This window comes from Cebus imitator, unplaced genomic scaffold (assembly GCF_001604975.1).
Source record: "Cebus imitator isolate Cc_AM_T3 unplaced genomic scaffold, Cebus_imitator-1.0 Scaffold217, whole genome shotgun sequence".
In the NCBI taxonomy this organism is placed as follows: domain Eukaryota; kingdom Metazoa; phylum Chordata; class Mammalia; order Primates; family Cebidae; genus Cebus; species Cebus imitator.
This window is the reverse complement of record NW_016107532.1, coordinates 924,255-931,640: the sequence shown is the minus strand read 5'-3', so window position 1 is coordinate 931,640 and position 7,386 is coordinate 924,255. Positions and strand designations below refer to the sequence as shown.

Below are 7,386 nucleotides of genomic sequence, written 5' to 3'. Positions count from 1 at the left end.
TGATGGTTTCCAGGTTCATCCATGTCCCCACAAAGGACCCAAACTCATCGTTTTTGATGGCTGCATAATATTCCATGGTGTATATGTGCCACATTCTCCCTATCCAGTCTATCGTCGATGGGCATTTGGGTTGGTTCCAGGTCTTTGCTATTGTAAACAGGAGCACCATAATTTCTAAGGGCTGCCTCCTGAACTAGTTTGAAAACCAACATTACACTCCTGACTGCCTTTTGTTATTTCTAGGGGAAAGGAATGTTATTAGCCTCAGTGAAACTTGCAGCGAAAGGCTTAGATACAAAGTAATCTTAAAAATAAATTTAAAAAGACCGAAGGAGAATTAAATAGGGTAAGTGTAAGAAAGATAGCATAATAGTTCCTGTTTCCTGAGCCCTTATTGTGTAACAGGCTTTGTTCTAAGTATTTTACAAAATTTCATTTAATCTTTACAACCATCTGTAAGTATTCATATAATCACCCACGTTAGACAGATGAAGAAAGGAAGGTCCAGAGACCTGCTCAAGGTCACTTAGCAGGTAAGTGTTGGGTGACACTGAGATTCAAACTCCAGTTTTCCGGCTCCAGTGATGACACTATAATGCTTCTTTATGTGTATGTGATTTTTAAAACTGACATAAAGCATACAGATGTTTTTGCATATGTATACAACCGTATGGCCATTAGCTAGATCAAGATATTGACTATTTCCAGCAAACCAGAAGGCTCTCTCCTGTCCCCTCTCAATCAATTCCCCTGTAAGTAATCACTACGTTGCCTCTAACACCATAGGTAGGTGGATTTTAGTTAGATTAATTCAACTTTCTGGAGTTAACACCAAAAGATTCCATATGCCAGCCCTTCACCTTGCCATGTTAGCTGTGCTATTCAAAGCTGCTCTAGCTCTGACTTTGCAAGCATTCACTGTAGGACATGGCTTCATATCCGATTTCTTGTATCGTTCTGAAGTTAAGACTAATTTTTTAAAATTGAAGAAACTCCTGGATGAACTGCTACGGGATGGGGTAGATTCAAAGTGCTGTTACCAAACAAACCTCTCTACCTTGGAAGCTTCACAGACCAGAGCTTCCTTGATTGATGTAATTTGGTGCATCTATTTGCGATCATGCCATCTGATGAGGAAGTTGGATGACCACGAAAGATCATCTCAGTTTATGGAAGGGAAGACAAGCCAGGCAGAGTTGGTAACAGTGATTGATTCGCGTCATCTTGCAGCACTCAAAGATGTTTATGTCCCAAATACCTTCCGCAGTCGACTTGCTGTTTTATCATAAGAGGGAAAGCATAGAGTGGAAGAAAATCTACGTGGCGGGTGAAATATGACCTAATATCCGTCGACAAGGCATTAATGTTGTGGCTTTCCCGCCCTTACCGACCAGCTCTTAAAACCATGTTAACTTCTTAGCCAACCTGACAGTGACAGAAGCAGCGCCATGATTTTACCTCAGGCTCGCAAGCTCTGGTTGGTGAATTTTCAGCAATTATTCTAAATAACACTCTCGGTCTCCCCCACAACCCCACTGCTGTTTTGTTTTTCTTTCTCATTCTGATTCTCCCCACAGCCAACCGTGGCCTTTTGAAGCCGTCTACAAACTACCATTGAGAATCCGGGAAAGAATAACTGACACTTGGGGCCTTCGAGGACTCCCACAGTGATATGTGCCTGAGGTGACCGAAGTGGGGAGATCTAGGGGAACGTTCTGGTCATCAAAGCAGGAGGACAGGCCCTGAAGTGGGCGCACGTGACAGCAGCAGCCACCTCGAGAGTGACATCACCCCTGGGGGCGGAGCCCAACTATGTAGGGCCCTGTCAGTTACTGAGTTAGCTTCCTCCCCGCTGCCCCTCCAAATACCACCCACCAGTCCAAGACCCTCGGGGATACGAGAAATGCCAGGACTTCCCAGAGCGCCAGAGCCAGGGCCCCGTCTCTCCGCACTGAGGATGGCTGCATCCCCACTCCCTTTTCCAGCCGCTCCCCACCCACAAGCTGTGGAAGGGGCGGGGGCGCGCTAGCTCCACCACGCACGCGCCCCCACGCACGCGCGCTCCCTCCGCGCTCGCGCCCCTCCCCACCCCGGCCCGGAGGGGGCGGGGCTGCGGGCGGCCTCCGAGGGTGCGACGCCCCCAGCGCGGCGGCGGCGCTAGCGAGCGGCCGGCCGGGCGCGGATTGCTGGGCGCGCTGCTCCAGCGGGGCTCGCTGGCACAGCCGCCTCGCGCAAGCCGCCCGCCCTGCGGAGGAAGCTCCGAGCGCTCCGAGCGCCCGGCCCGCGGCCGCTGGCGCTGCCCTCCCGCCGCCGCCGCCGCCCTCCGTGCCTCCTCCGGGCGGCCCCGCCCCCATTCCCATCCCCCTCGCGCTCACCTCCCGGCTGTGCCGCGCGCGAGGCGGAGCAAGGCGCCCGCCGCTGCCGCCGAGTCGAGTCGAGCCGAGCCGAGCCGAGGGACAAGAGCTGGCCCCTCGAGCCGCCGCTGACAGGAGCCCCGCCGCGGGCTGCACTTGCCGGCTGCGAGGCCCCGCCGCGCTGTTCCGGGGCGCAGACCCGCCGCGGGGCGTTGGAGGGCAGCGAGGTGCTCCCGGAATCGCGGGCGGCGCCGGCGGGCGGCGCGGTCCTCAGAGGAGACCCCGGGGACTGGGGCTTGACCCGGAGGTGCAGAGAGCCCCTCAGAGCTTCAGGTAAGGGCCCGGGGAGCAGGGCGAGGAGAGGTCGCTTCGGTGACAGGGGCGTTCGCCTCCACCGCCTCGGCTCTGGGGAGAGGGGCGGGGGCGAGCGGGGAGACGGCGAAATGGGCAGCGAAGTGCCTCGGTGTCCAAGGCGTGGGGAAGGCTGGCTTCGAATGTGACACCAAGGCGGGCTTCAGAGGCGTCTGGGGTCGCCACTTGGCTGTCACCAAAGGTGTCATGGAATTTGGTACCTAGAGCGTCTCTAGATGACGGGGATTCAGGATAAGATGCGAGGCGGATTGCTAAACGTGGCAGGGAATGTGGTGCAGAACGAGTTGCAAAATGTGCCCCCAGAATGCAGCATAAAAGTAGTTGTGAAATGTGCCAGGTGAGGGACAGGGTGGGCTGGCCTGTGTGGCGTTGAGATTCATGGTAGAAGTGTTATTAGCGGTATTAATAATTCTTCTGGGAAAGGAGGTGTAGCATAATGAAAGATTAATAAAGCTCGTTGCTAGATATTTTGCCATGGGAAATCGAGAAGAGCTATGATAAGCTTTTTTTTTTTTTTTTTTTTTGAGGTAGAGAAAGTAACCACGTGAAAGAAAAAATTGTGTCTGGCTTTGAGATGGGAAAGAAAAAATAGGGCTAAAATAATTCCAGGTTTTGCTGTCAGCGTGTAGAGCACTGGTACAATTGTATCCAGTCTTCACTTCCAGGTGTGAAATGTTTAAAATGGTCTTCACAAAACATACACGATGATAATTAACATTAGGAAGATTTGGTGTTTCGGGTATCTTTCACTCTCTTCTCTGCTCCTCTCCAGGAAAAGACACTAATAAACAAAACCCCAAACGGCTTGACCATAATTATGAGTTCAAGATCATTAGGCAAAGGGAAGTATTTTTCATATGTGCCCTTTTCCTGATTTTTACACAGGTGAAAATATCTGTAATGAGGAAAACAAAACAATATGGTGAACAAAAGGGATACATTTTCAGGGGTTGGAGCCAGTATCTGTTACAATGGTTAATTACAGAAAACGGTAGTAGTAAAATATTTTTGTATGTTCTTAGTGTTGGGATGGTGAAATAAAAAAAAATTGAATACAGTAAATTGGCATAAAAAGCAACAACGTGGATAGTGTCAGTGAAATGCTTCTTGCAGCATTTCCCAGGTAGATCCTCTTAGGAATGTGAGCACGAAATAAAACGTTAAACATTCCCTTTCTCCTCTCGCCCTCTCCCCTCTGTATCTAGATATTTATGTCTATATATAGATACATGTACAGTACATGTATATTATACATATGACATTACCCACATGCTGCAAAACGTTGTGACTTCCATTTAAGAACATCTGTTTTGAGAGGATGTCAGAACATAGCTGGGATTTCAGAAGTAACAAAAGACAACTCCATGATCTATTTAATGTAACTTACATGTATACATATAATGAGTGGTAATATACTATGAAACAAAAACATGGAGATGTGTTCCTTAGAATGTACTTAATTATTGATGAAATTTTAATGCTTTATGTTAAAATTCTTGTAAATAAATTAAATTACATGTGTGAATGCTGTTCTCATTAGAGTAATTTGCCAGATAGTCTGAAAATTCATACTGATTGGCTTTCCCTTAGATCCAAATCCAGTCATTGAGGGATCATTTGCTTCAAAGGCAAAAATGGATTTTCTTTGGTGGTTAATTTAGGGTTTTAGTCTTTTCTGTAGATATGTCCCTTACCTTGAGATGCTGTTGGGGCTGAATAACGGAGGAAAGGGCCAGAGGAGAATAAAGAGAATTCTGTTGGGTCTTCCTGTTTTGTTCTGACTGTAAGCCATATGTACTGCCACCCCCTACTGTCTGTAGGAAGAGGTGTTACAGAGCCGGATTCTTTTCTTGTTATCACTGCCCCCTTGTGTAAGGGAAGAAATTGATAGTTGCACTGTGGGAACCAGGCCTCTCAGATTGTTCTTGATAGAGTAGTTATGCAGATCTGTGAATCACCTGTTTTCTTCAGGGTTGCAGGGCTTTAAACTTACTGTTAATCAGGTCTCAGATTTGATGACTATTTTAAATATTGGTGGCATTTGATTTTAGTCAGGAATTCAAATTGCTTAAGAATGTTTTCGGTATGTTCAGGAAGAGGGTGCAGTACTCTTACTACTACATTCTTCCCTTATTGTATACAGGAGATTGGTTCCAGGACCCCCACATATACCAAAATCCACACATGTTCAAATCCTGCAGTTGCTGTGCGGAACCCGTGTGTAGGGAAAAGTCAGCCCTCAGTATACTCGGGTTTTGCATCTCATTAATACTGTATCGCTTGAAAAAAATGTGTATGAGTAGACCAGCACAGTTTAAGCTCACGTTGTTCAAGGGTCAGCTGTACTAGCAGTAACAGCTCACATTTATGCAGCACTTCTTCGCCAGTCCTGTTGTACATTGTTTTAATCAGTTCCAACACCCTATGAGGTATGTAGCGTTATTTCCATTTTACAGATGAGACTCTGAAACACAGAGAAGTTAAATAACTTGCCTAATATTATATAGCTAAGAAGTAGAAAAGCTAAGTTTCCATTTAGGAACGCTAGCTCCAGAACCTGTGCTCCTCGTCAATAGGCTATATTGCTCTCTCACTCAAGTTAGTATTGACAAGGCATACTGAAAATGCATGTGCCCATCATAAAGCAAGTACTATAGATGTAGATAAACCTGGACAACTCATGTAAATGTTAAGCCTGCATATATACAAAAGATACAGTTATTTGCACTATGAACATTTTTCTTTAGGCATTTGTTTTTTAATTCTGGGATTATGTGTAGGGGAGTATCAGTACTTTTTATATGGTTAAGGAAATATTTGTGATGGTGGTTGGTGTTAAGGGAACTTTAGAGGTAAAAAGTTAATTTAAAGTAGTTTAATATAGTGTGTGTGTACATAGTGTGTATATAAATACGCATTACACAGACACACAGTCTCTTTAAGAGCACCAGTAAATCTTTACTGCTTATTTTCTGTAGGGAAATTAAGGCTAAATTGTGACATTTTTTTCTACCTACTCACATTTTTATGATCTCTTTTTCATTTATATTAAAAAGTACCATAATTAGCACAAATGGATTGGATGCATATGTACATTTTACTTCTAATGTCAACAAATGTTTATTCAGATTTTTCTCACACTTAAACATTGTTTTATAAGATATTGACTACCTATGACAAAATATTTATAAAAATGTAAAATATATAGACTAACAATGCAGCCAACACTTAATAGGCCTTTTATGCAGTTTAAGAAATGGAACATTATCTTTCACAATTATAATAGTTATTTTCTTCTCTTAGCCAAACTGTTTCTGCCATTCTTTTTCAACAGAAACCTTTCCTTATTATGCGGTGAATTGCATATCTCATGTAACCAAACACTTCCTTTTTTATATGCATTTGTTGATATGGGAATTCAGTGTAATCTGCTTATGGCTAAAACTTATTCAGGATATATGCTTATGTAATTTAATATATTTAATAAATTGTTATAGACTCAGACTCTGTATTTGTACTGGTTACTCGTTGGTAGTTCATTTTAGCATACTTGTAAAACTCAATTTGGTTTGCAAATTTTGATTTTACTAACATTGTTAAACATGAATAGATTATTTCCCTCTTCCTATCATGGATTCTTGAGTGTCCCATGCTAGCTCTCCTTTTTCTTCTCTTCCCCATAACTGCCTTTGCTCTTTGAGTATTTCTTAATTGACTCTGTATGAATTATTTTGAATGGAGAGGGAAGGAGAACCTAGAAAGGAGTACACTAATCCAGTTGTTTCAAAGGGGACTGTTGGGGTAATTGGTACTGATTGAGTATATGGTAGAACAAGTGTGCATAAAAGAAATGGAAGAAAATCCTCTCCTTGTCATATTCCTTTTACAGTAGAATTAAAATTAGGTCTGAGACACTCTGATTGGGCACACTAGTTGGGTGTTGTTGGATTGAACTTACCCGGAATCACCAGTGTTAGCTGGGATATTTTTACTAACAGTGCAATATGCATATTTTAGTTCAAGGAGTTAGAACAAGCTGTTGCAGAGTACTGTTTACTCTTCTAGTACGAGTCTGATCAAGGTAACAAATATTATAAAATAGTTTGGAAGCTAGTTTAGTTATTTGGACTTGTTTTTCTTTGTGAATGAATTAAGACTCAGCATTGCTATATCTGCTTAATGCGCCTGCAGTCATCAAATGCTGTGATTATTTTGAGGGAAAGGCACTCTGTAAATATACTATATAAATAAATAGCTTAGACTTCGTTATAATACCATGAAAACTACCACTTGGTTTCTTTGAATAGTGTCTTTCGTAGTAACTTGCATTAGATGAAGATTGTTTAAGGTGAAAAAAAAAATGAGTTGAGGAGATGTGTGTATGGTGATGGTGAGTGTGTATCCCTGATGAGTTTCTTGAAAAGGTATGGAGAGAAATAGGTTAAGGAAGAGCTTAGGCTGGGTGTGGTGGCTCACGCCTGTAATCCCAGCACTTTGGGATGCTGAGGTGGGCGGATCACGAGGTCAGGAGATTGAGAACATCCTGGCCAACATGGTGAAACCCTGTCTCTACTAAAAATACAAGAATTCACTGGGCATGGTGGTGTGTGCCTGTAATCCCAGGCTGCAGTGAGCTGAGATTGTGCCACGGAGTGAGACT

At 43.9% G+C, this 7,386-nt stretch overlaps 1 protein-coding gene across 6 annotated transcripts in view; it reads left to right on the top strand.

Moving 5' to 3' along the window:
• The first annotated feature begins 2,576 nt into the window (after positions 1-2,576).
• Positions 2,577-7,386, top strand: part of TANC2 (tetratricopeptide repeat, ankyrin repeat and coiled-coil containing 2) — a 437,594-nt gene continuing 432,784 nt past the window's right edge. For all 6 annotated transcript variants that reach the window (XM_017549227.2, XM_017549226.2, XM_017549224.2 and 3 more), the window contains exon 1: positions 2,577-2,687. The gene's annotated coding sequence lies outside the window, so the exon portion shown is untranslated. The remainder of the gene's footprint in view (positions 2,688-7,386) is intronic.